Genomic DNA, 12,383 nt, shown 5'->3' with positions numbered 1-12,383 from the left:
CGGTGATATGGGGTAAGCTGACGTGATATGGGGTAAGGCTGACGGTGATATGGGGTAAGGCTGACGGTGATATGGGGTAAGGCTGACGAGGATAGGGGGTAAGGCTGACGGTGATATGGGGAAAGGCTGACGGTGATATGGGGTAAGGCTGACGGTGATATGGGGTAAGGCTGACGGTGATATGGGGTAAGGCTGACGGTGATAAGGGGGTAAGGCTGACGGTGATATGGGGAAAGGCTGACGAGGATATGGGGTAAGGCTGACGAGGATATGGGGTAAGGCTGACGAGGATAGGGGGTAAGGCTGACGTTGATATGGGGGTAAGCTGACGGTGATATGGGGTAAGGCTGACGGTGATATGGGGTAAGGCTGACGGTGATATGGGGTAAGGCTGACGGTGATATGGGGTAAGGCTGACGGTGATATGGGGTAAGGCTGACGGTGATATGGGGTAAGGCTGACGGTGATATGGGGTAAGGCTGACGGTGATATGGGGTAAGGCTGACGAGGATATGGGGTAAGGCTGACGGTGATATGGGGTAAGGCTGACGGTGATATGGGGTAAGGCTGACGGTGATATGGGGTAAGGCTGATGGTGATATGGGGTAAGGCTGACGGTGATATGGGGTAAGGCTGACGGTGATATGGGGTAAGGCTGACGGTGATATGGGGTAAGGCTGACGGTGATATGGGGTAAGGCTGACGGTGATATGGGGTAAGGCTGACGGTGATATGGGGTAAGGCTGACGGTGATATGGGGTAAGGCTGACGGTGATATGGGGTAAGGCTGACGGTGATATGGGGTAAGGCTGACGGTGATATGGGGTAAGGCTGACGGTGATATGGGGTAAGGCTGACGTGATATGGGGTAAGGCTGACGGTGATATGGGGTAAGGCTGACGGTGATATGGGGTAAGGCTGACGGTGATATGGGGTAAGGCTGACGGTGATATGGGTAAGGCTGACGGTGAATATGGGGTAAGGCTGACGTGATATGGGTAAGGCTGACTGTGATATGGGGTAAGGCTGACGGTGATATGGGGTAAGGCTGACGGTGATATGGGGTAAGGCTGACGGTGATATGGGGTAAGGCTGACGGTGATATGGGGTAAGGCTGACGGTGATATGGGGTAAGGCTGACGGTGATATGGGGTAAGGCTGACGGTGATATGGGGTAAGGCTGACGGTGATATGGGGTAAGGCTGACGGTGATATGGGGTAAGGCTGACGGTGATATGGGGTAAGGCTGACGGTGATATGGGGTAAGGCTGACGGTGATATGGGGTAAGGCTGACGGTGATATGGGGTAAGGCTGACGGTGATATGGGGGTAAGGGTAGGCTGACGGTGATATGGGGTAAGGCTGACGGTGATATGGGGTAAGGCTGACGGTGATATGGGGTAAGGCTGACGGTGATATGGGGTAAGGCTGACTGTGATATGGGGTAAGGCTGACGGTGATATGGGGTAAGGCTGACGGTGATATGGGGTAAGGCTGACGGTGATATGGGGTAAGGCTGACGGTGATATGGGGTAAGGCTGACGGTGATATGGGGTAAGGCTGACGGTGATATGGGGTAAGGCTGACGGTGATATGGGGTAAGGCTGACGGTGATATGGGGTAAGGCTGACGGTGATATGGGGTAAGGCTGACGGTGATATGGGGTAAGGCTGACGGTGATATGGGGTAAGGCTGACGGTGATATGGGGGTAAGGCTGACGGTGATATGGGGTAAGGCTGACGGTGATATGGGGTAAGGCTGACGGTGATATGGGGTAAGGCTGACGGTGATATGGGGTAAGGCTGACTGTGATATGGGGTAAGGCTGACGGTGATATGGGGTAAGGCTGACGGTGATATGGGGTAAGGCTGACGAGTGATATATGGGGTAAGGCTGACGGTGATATGGGGTAAGGCTGACGGTGATATGGGGTAAGGCTGACGGTGATATGGGGGTAAGGCTGACGAGGATATGGGGTAAGGCTGACGGTGATATGGGGTAAGGCTGACGGTGATATGGGGTAAGGCTGACGAGGATAGGGGGTAAGGCTGACGAGTGATATGGGGTAAGGCTGACGGTGATATGGGGTAAGGCTGACGGTGATATGGGGTAAGGCTGACGGTGATATGGGGTAAGGCTGACTGTGATATGGGGTAAGGCTGACGGTGATATGGGGTAAGGCTGACTGTGATATGGGGTAAGGCTGACGGTGATATGGGGTAAGGCTGACTGTGATATGGGGTAAGGCTGACTGTGATATGGGGTAAGGCTGACTGTGATATGGGGTAAGGCTGACGGTGATATGGGGTAAGGCTGACGGTGATATGGGGTAAGGCTGACGGTGATATGGGGTAAGGGCTGACGGTGATATGGGGTAAGGCTGACGGTGATATGGGGTAAGGCTGACGGTGATATGGGGGTAAGGCTGACGGTGATATGGGGTAAGGCTGACGGTGATATGGGGTAAGGCTGACGGTGATATGGGGTAAGGCTGACGGTGATATGGGGTAAGGCTGACGGTGATATGGGGTAAGGCTGACGGTGATATGGGGTAAGGCTGACGGTGATATGGGGTAAGGCTGACGGTGATATGGGGTAAGGCTGACGGTGATATGGGGTAAGGCTGACGGTGATATGGGGTAAGGCTGACGGTGATATGGGGTAAGGCTGACGGTGATATGGGGTAAGGCTGACGGTGATATGGGTAAGGCTGACGGTGATATGGGGTAAGGCTGACGGTGATATGGGGTAAGGCTGACGGTGATATGGGGTAAGGTGACGGTGATATGGGGTAAGGCTGACGGTGATATGATATGGGGATGTAAGGCTGACGGTGATATGGGGTAAGGCTGACGGTGATATGGGGTAAGGCTGACGGTGATATGGGGTAAGGCTGACGGTGATATGGGGTAAGGCTGACGGTGATATGGGGTAAGGCTGACGGTGATATGGGGTAAGGCTGACGGTGATATGGGGTAAGGCTGACGGTGATATGGGGTAAGGCTGACGGTGATATGGGGTAAGGCTGACGGTGATATGGGGTAAGGCTGACGGTGATATGGGGTAAGGCTGACGGTGATATGGGGTAAGGCTGACGGTGATATGGGGTAAGGCTGACGGTGATATGGGGTAAGGCTGACGGTGATATGGGGTAAGGCTGACGGTGATATGGGGTAAGGCTGACGGTGATATGGGGTAAGGCTGACGGTGATATGGGGTAAGGCTGACGTGATATGGGGTAAGGCTGACGGTGATATGGGGTAAGGCTGACGGTGATATGGGGTAAGGCTGACGGTGATATGGGGTAAGGCTGACGGTGATATGGGGTAAGGCTGACGGTGATATGGGGTAAGGCTGACGGTGATATGGGGTAAGGCTGACGGTGATATGGGGTAAGGATGACTGGTGATATGGGGTAAGGCTGACGGTGATATGGGGTAAGGATGACGGTGATATGGGGTAAGGCTGACGGTGATATGGGTAAGGCTGACGTGATATGGGTAAGGCTGACGGTGATATGGGGTAAGGCTGACGGTGATATGGGGTAAGGATGACGGTGATATGGGGTAAGGCTGACGAGGATAGGGTGTAAGGCTGACGGTGATATGGGGTAAGGCTGACGGTGATATGGGGTAAGGCTGACGGTGATATGGGGTAAGGCTGACGGTGATATGGGGTAAGGCTGACGGTGATATGGGGTAAGGCTGACGGTGATATGGGGTAAGGCTGACGGTGATATGGGGTAAGGCTGACGGTGATATGGGGTAAGGCTGACGGTGATATGGGGTAAGGCTGACGGTGATATGGGGTAAGGCTGACGGTGATATGGGGTAAGGCTGACGGTGATATGGGGTAAGGCTGACGGTGATATGGGGTAAGGCTGACGGTGATATGGGGTAAGGCTGACGGTGATATGGGGTAAGGCTGACGGTGATATGGGGTAAGGCTGACGGTGATATGGGGTAAGGCTGACGGTGATATGGGGTAAGGCTGACGGTGATATGGGGTAAGGCTGACGGTGATATGGGGTAAGGCTGACGGTGATATGGGGTAAGGCTGACGGTGATATGGGGTAAGGCTGACGGTGATATGGGGTAAGGTGACGGTGATATGGGGTAAGGCTGACGGTGATATGGGGTAAGGTTGACGGTGATATGGGGTAAGGCTGACGGTGATATGGGGTAAGGCTGACGGTGATATGGGGTAAGACTGACGGTGATATGGGGTAAGGCTGACGGTGATATGGGGTAAGACTGACGGTGATATGGGGTAAGGCTGACGGTGATATGGGGTAAGGCTGACGGTGATATGGGGTAAGGCTGACGGTGATATGGGGTAAGGCTGACGGTGATATGGGGTAAGGCTGACGAGGATATGGGGTAAGGCTGACGGTGATATGGGGTAAGGCTGACGGTGATATGGGGTAAGGCTGACGGTGATATGGGGTAAGGCTGACGGTGATATGGGGTAAGGCTGACGGTGATATGGGGTAAGGCTGACGGTGATATGGGGTAAGGCTGACGGTGATATGGGGTAAGGCTGACGGTGATATGGGGTAAGGCTGACGGTGATATGGGGTAAGGCTGACGGTGATATGGGGTAAGGCTGACGGTGATATGGGGTAAGGCTGACGGTGATATGGGGTAAGGCTGACGGTGATATGGGGTAAGGCTGACGGTGATATGGGGTAAGGCTGACGGTGATATGGGGTAAGGCTGACGGTGATATGGGGTAAGGCTGACGGTGATATGGGGTAAGGCTGACGGTGATATGGGGTAAGGTTGACGGTGATATGGGGTAAGGCTGACGGTGATATGGGGTAAGGTTGACGGTGATATGGGGTAAGGCTGACGGTGATATGGGGTAAGGATGACGGTGATATGGGGTAAGGTTGACGGTGATATGGGGTAAGGCTGACGGTGATATGGGGTAAGGTGACGGTGATATGGGGTAAGGCTGACGGTGATATGGGGTAAGGCTGACGGTGATATGGGGTAAGGCTGACGGTGATATGGGGTAAGGCTGACGGTGATATGGGGTAAGATGACGGTGATATGGGGTAAGGCTGACGGTGATATGGGGTAAGGCTGACGGTGATATGGGGTAAGGCTGACGGTGATATGGGGTAAGGCTGACGGTGATATGGGGTAAGGCTGACGGTGATATGGGGTAAGGCTGACGGTGATATGGGGTAAGGCTGACGGTGATATGGGGTAAGGCTGACGGTGATATGGGGTAAGGCTGACGGTGATATGGGGTAAGGCTGACGGTGATATGGGGTAAGGCTGACGGTGATATGGGGTAAGGCTGACGGTGATATGGGGTAAGGCTGACGGTGATATGGGGTAAGGCTGACGGTGATATGGGGTAAGGCTGACGGTGATATGGGGTAAGGCTGACGGTGATATGGGGTAAGGCTGACGGTGATATGGGGTAAGGCTGACGGTGATATGGGGTAAGGCTGACGGTGATATGGGGTAAGGCTGACGGTGATATGGGGTAAGGATGACGGTGATATGGGGTAAGGCTGACTGTGATATGGGGTAAGGCTGACGGTGATATGGGGTAAGGCTGACGGTGATATGGGGTAAGGCTGACGGTGATATGGGGTAAGGCTGACGGTGATATGGGGTAAGGCTGACGGTGATATGGGGTAGGTTGACGGTGATATGGGGTAAGGCTGACGGTGATATGGGGTAAGGCTGACGGTGATATGGGGTAAGGCTGACGGTGATATGGGGTAAGGCTGACTGTGATATGGGGTAAGGCTGACGGTGATATGGGGTAAGGCTGACGGTGATATGGGGTAAGGATGACGGTGATATGGGGTAAGGCTGACGGTGATATGGGGTAAGGCTGACGGTGATATGGGGTAAGGCTGACGGTGATATGGGGTAAGGCTGACGGTGATATGGGGTAAGGCTGACGGTGATATGGGGTAAGGCTGACGGTGATATGGGGTAAGGCTGACGGTGATATGGGGTAAGGCTGACGGTGATATGGGGTAAGGCTGACGGTGATATGGGGTAAGGCTGACGGTGATATGGGGTAAGGCTGACGGTGATATGGGGTAAGGTTGACGGTGATATGGGGTAAGGCTGACGGTGATATGGGGTAAGGATGACGGTGATATGGGGTAAGGCTGACGGTGATATGGGGTAAGGCTGACGGTGATATGGGGTAAGGCTGACGGTGATATGGGGTAAGGCTGACGGTGATATGGGGTAAAGGTCTGACGGTGATATGGGGTAAGGCTGACGGTGATATGGGGTAAGGCTGACGGTGATATGGGGTAAGGCTGACGGTGATATGGGGTAAGGCTGACGGTGATATGGGGTAAGGCTGACGGTGATATGGGGTAAGGCTGACGGTGATATGGGGTAAGGCTGACGGTGATATGGGGTAAGGCTGACGGTGATATGGGGTAAGGCTGACGGTGATATGGGGTAAGGCTGACGGTGATATGGGGTAAGGCTGACGGTGATATGGGGTAAGGCTGACGGTGATATGGGGTAAGGCTGACGGTGATATGGGGTAAGGCTGACGGTGATATGGGGTAAGGCTGACGGTGATATGGGGGTAAGGCTGACGGTGATATGGGGTAAGGCTGACGGTGATATGGGGTAAGGCTGACGGTGATATGGGGTAAGGCTGACGGTGATATGGGGTAAGGCTGACGGTGATATGGGGTAAGGCTGACGGTGATATGGGGTAAGGCTGACGGTGATATGGGGTAAGGCTGACGGTGATATGGGGTAAGGCTGACGGTGATATGGGGTAAGGCTGACGGTGATATGGGGTAAGGCTGACGGTGATATGGGGTAAGGCTGACGGTGATATGGGGTAAGGCTGACGGTGATATGGGGTAAGGCTGACGGTGATATGGGGTAAGGCTGACGGTGATATGGGGTAAGGCTGACGGTGATATGGGGTAAGGCTGACGGTGATATGGGGTAAGGCTGACGGTGATATGGGGTAAGGCTGACGGTGATATGGGGTAAGGCTGACGGTGATATGGGGTAAGGCTGACGGTGATATGGGGTAAGGTTGACGGTGATATGGGGTAAGGCTGACGGTGATATGGGGTAAGGCTGACGGTGATATGGGGTAAGGTTGACGGTGATATGGGGTAAGGCTGACGGTGATATGGGGTAAGGTTGACGGTGATATGGGGTAAGGCTGACGGTGATATGGGGTAAGGCTGACGGTGATATGGGGTAAGGCTGACGGTGATATGGGGTAAGGCTGACGGTGATATGGGGTAAGGCTGACGAGGATATGGGGTAAGGCTGACGGTGATATGGGGTAAGGCTGACGGTGATATGGGGTAAGGCTGACGGTGATATGGGGTAAGGCTGACGGTGATATGGGGTAAGGCTGACGGTGATATGGGGTAAGGCTGACGGTGATATGGGGTAAGGCTGACGGTGATATGGGGTAAGGCTGACTGTGATATGGGGTAAGGCTGACGGTGATATGGGGTAAGGCTGACGGTGATATGGGGTAAGGCTGACGGTGATATGGGGTAAGGCTGACGGTGATATGGGGTAAGGCTGACGGTGATATGGGGTAAGGCTGACGGTGATATGGGGTAAGGCTGACGGTGATATGGGGTAAGGCTGACGGTGATATGGGGTAAGGCTGACGGTGATATGGGGTAAGGCTGACGGTGATATGGGGTAAGGCTGACGGTGATATGGGGTAAGGCTGACGGTGATATGGGGTAAGGCTGACGGTGATATGGGGTAAGGCTGACGGTGATATGGGGTAAGGCTGACGGTGATATGGGGTAAGGCTGACGGTGATATGGGGTAAGGCTGACGGTGATATGGGGTAAGACTGACGGTGATATGGGGTAAGGCTGACGGTGATATGGGGTAAGGCTGACGGTGATATGGGGTAAGGCTGACGGTGATATGGGGTAAGGCTGACGGTGATATGGGGTAAGGCTGACGGTGATATGGGGTAAGGCTGACGGTGATATGGGTAAGCTGACGGGTAAGGCTGACGGTGATATGGGGTAAGGCTGACGGTGATATGGGGTAAGGCTGACGGTGATATGGGGTAAGGCTGACGGTGATATGGGGTAAGGCTGACGGTGATATGGGGTAAGGCTGACGGTGATATGGGGTAAGACTGACGGTGATATGGGGTAAGGCTGACGGTGATATGGGGTAAGGCTGACGGTGATATGGGGTAAGGCTGACGGTGATATGGGGTAAGGCTGACGGTGATATGGGGTAAGGCTGACGGTGATATGGGGTAAGGCTGACGGTGATATGGGGTAAGGCTGACGGTGATATGGGGTAAGGCTGACGGTGATAAGGGGTAAGGCTGACGGTGATATGGGGTAAGGCTGACGGTGATATGGGTAAGGCTGACGGTGATATGGGGTAAGGCTGACGGTGATATGGGGTAAGGCTGACGGTGATATGGGGTAAGGCTGACGGTGATATGGGGTAAGGCTGACGGTGATATGGGGTAAGGCTGACGGTGATATGGGGTAAGGCTGACGGTGATATGGGGTAAGGCTGACGGTGATATGGGGTAAGGCTGACGGTGATATGGGGTAAGGCTGACGGTGATATGGGGTAAGGCTGACGGTGATATGGGGTAAGGCTGACGGTGATATGGGGTAAGGCTGACGGTGATATGGGGTAAGGCTGACGGTGATATGGGGTAAGGCTGACGGTGATATGGGGTAAGGCTGACGGTGATATGGGGTAAGGCTGACGGTGATATGGGGTAAGGTTGACGGTGATATGGGGTAAGGCTGACGGTGATATGGGGTAAGGTTGACGGTGATATGGGGTAAGGCTGACGGTGATATGGGGTAAGGCTGACGGTGATATGGGGTAAGGCTGACGGTGATATGGGGTAAGGTTGACGGTGATATGGGGTAAGGCTGACGGTGATATGGGGTAAGGCTGACGGTGATATGGGGTAAGGTTGACGGTGATATGGGGTAAGGCTGACGGTGATATGGGGTAAGGTTGACGGTGATATGGGGTAAGGCTGACGGTGATATGGGGTAAGGCTGACGGTGATATGGGGTAAGGCTGACGGTGATATGGGGTAAGGCTGACGGTGATATGGGGTAAGGCTGACGGTGATATGGGGTAAGGCTGACGGTGATATGGGGTAAGGTTGACGGTGATATGGGGTAAGGCTGACGGTGATATGGGGTAAGGTTGACGGTGATATGGGGTAAGGCTGACGGTGATATGGGGTAAGGCTGACGGTGATATGGGGTAAGGTTTGACGGTGATATGGGGTAAGGCTGACTGTGATATGGGGTAAGGCTGACGGTGATATGGGGTAAGGATGACGGTGATATGGGGTAAGGCTGACGGTGATATGGGGTAAGGCTGACGGTGATATGGGTAAGGCTGACGGTGATATGGGGTAAGGCTGACGTGATATGGGGTAAGGCTGACGGTGATATGGGGTAAGGCTGACGGTGATATGGGGTAAGGCTGACGGTGATATGGGTAAGGCTGACGGTGATATGGGTAAGTGACGGTGATAGGGGTAAGGCTGACGGTGATATGGGGTAAGGCTGACGGTGATATGGGGTAAGGCTGACGGTGATATGGGTAAGGGACGTGATATGGGTAAGTGACGGTGGATGACGTATATGGGGTAAGGCTGACGGTGATATGGGGTAAGGCTGACGGTGATATGGGGTAAGGCTGACGGTGATATGGGGTAAGGCTGACGGTGATAGGGTAAGGCTGACGGTGATATGGGGTAAGGTTGACGGTGATATGGTGTAAGGCTGACGGTGATATGGGGTAAGGTTGACGGTGATATGGGGTAAGGCTGACGGTGATATGGGGTAAGGTTGACGGTGATATGGGGTAAGGCTGACGGTGATATGGGGTAAGGCTGACGGTGATATGGGGTAAGGCTGACGGTGATATGGGTAAGGCTGACGGTGATATGGGGTAAGGTTGACGGTGATATGGGGTAAGGCTGACGGTGATATGGGGTAAGGTTGACGGTGATATGGGGTAAGGCTGACGGTGATATGGGGTAAGGCTGACGGTGATATGGGGTAAGGCTGACGGTGATATGGGGTAAGGGGTATGGATGACGGTGATATGGGGTAAGGCTGACTGTGATATGGGGTAAGACTGACGGTGATATGGGGTAAGGCTGACGAGAATATGGGGTTAGGCTAACGGTGATATGGGGTAAGGTTGACGGTGATATGGGGTAAGGCTGACGGTGATATGGGGTAAGGTTGACGGTGATATGGGGTAAGGCTGACTGTGTTAAGAGGTAAGGCTGACGGTGATATGGGGTAAGGCTGACGGTATATGGGGTAAGGATGACGGTGATATGGGGTAAGACTGACGGTGATATGGGGTAAGGCTGACGGTGATATGGGGTAAGGTTGACGGTGATATGGGGTAAGGCTGACGGTGATATGGGGTAAGGTTGACGGTGATATGGGGTAAGGCTGACGGTGATATGTGGTAAGACTGACGGTGATATGGGGTAAGGTTGACGGTGATATGGGGTAAGGTTGACGGTGATATGGTGTAAGGCTGACGGTGATATGGGGTAAGGCTGACGGTGATATGGGGTAAGGTTGACGGTGATATTGTGTAAGGCTGACGGTGATATGGGGTAAGGTTGACGGTGATATGGGGTAAGGCTGACGGTGATATGGGGTAAGGTTGACGGTGATATGGGGTAAGGCTGACGGTGATATGGGGTAAGGCTGACTGTGATAAGAGGTAAGGCTGACGGTGATATGGGATAAGGCTGACGGTGATATGGGGTAAGGCTGACTGTGATATGGGGTAAGGCTGACGGTGATATGGTGTAAGGCTGACGGTGATATGGGGTAAGGATGACGGTGATATGGGGTAAGGCTGACGGTGATATGGGGTAAGGCTGACGGTGATATGGGGTAAGGCTGACTGTGATATGGGGTAAGGCTGACGGTGATATGGGGTAAGGCTGACGGTGATATGGGGTAAGGCTGACGGTGATATGGGGTAAGGCTGACTGTGATATGGGGTAAGGCTGACGGTGATATGGGGTAAGGCTGACGGTGATATGGGGTAAGGCTGACGGTGATATGGGGTAAGACTGACGGTGATAAGAGGTAAGGCTGACGGTGTAATGGGGTAAGGATGACGGTGATATAGGTAAGACTGACGGTGATATGGGGTAAGACTGACGGTGATATGGGGTAGGCTGACAGTGATATGGGGTAAGGCTGACGGTGATATGGGGTAAGACTGACGGTGATAAGAGGTAAGGCTGACTGTGATATGGGGTAAGGTTGACGGTGATATGGTGTAAGGCTGACGGTGATATGGGGTAAGGTTGACGGTGATATGGGGTAAGGCTGACGGTGATATGGGGTAAGGTTGACGGTGATATGGGGTAAGGCTGACGGTGATATGGGGTAAGGCTGACGGTGATATGGGGTAAGGCTGACGGTGATATGGGGTAAGGCTGACGGTGATATTGGGGTAAGGCTGACGGTGATATGGGGTAAGGCTGACGGTGATATGGGGTAAGGCTGACGGTGATATGGGGTAAGGCTGACTGTGATAAGAGGTAAGGCTGACGGTGATATGGGGTAAGGCTGACGGTAATATGGGGTAAGGATGACGGTGATATGAGGTAAGGTTGACGAGAATATGGGGTTAGGCTAACGGTGATATGGGGTAAGGCTGACGGTGATATGGGGTAAGGCTGACTGTGATATGGGGTAAGACTGACGGTGATATGGGGTAAGGCTGACGAGAATATGGGGTTAGGCTAACGGTGATATGGGGTAAGGCTGACGGTGATATGGGGTAAGGCTGACGAGAATATGGGGTAAGGCTGACGGTGATTAGGGGTCGGCTTTTAGTGTCACAATGGAAACGTTAATTGTGCTTTTACCGGCAAATCGGGTTTAATTGAGTATCCTGTAAAGTTATGTAAGACGTTGACTGATCTTGGTTATAAATACTTCCAGTTCGAAGAGTTGGTTTCCAAAGGATTCGGGCTTAAAGGATTTTAAACTAAATTAAATAATGTGTATTTATTTAGTCATTTATCAATATATATAAGATGGAAACATAGTCCATGTGTATCAAATGATTGGAGAAATAACAAAATACATGTGGATATTTGTAAAGGAATTCTATCAAAACTGCAGCGCCGTCAAGCTCGTGTATGGATATGTATGTCTGTTTTTGTCCCTCCTAAGTAAAGTTAATCATGAATCGGCATTTAAACGTAATGTACATCGTGACTGTGAACCTTACACAAGGGAATATACATAGAGTGTCATTTAGATATATCTCACAGGTACATATGTACATATCTATTGGGCTCCGCTGTTCAATGGGTGGCCAGCTTAATCCTAGTT

This window comes from Argopecten irradians, chromosome 1 (assembly GCF_041381155.1).
Source record: "Argopecten irradians isolate NY chromosome 1, Ai_NY, whole genome shotgun sequence".
Lineage (NCBI taxonomy): Eukaryota > Metazoa > Mollusca > Bivalvia > Pectinida > Pectinidae > Argopecten > Argopecten irradians.
This window is presented reverse-complemented; position numbering follows the sequence as displayed.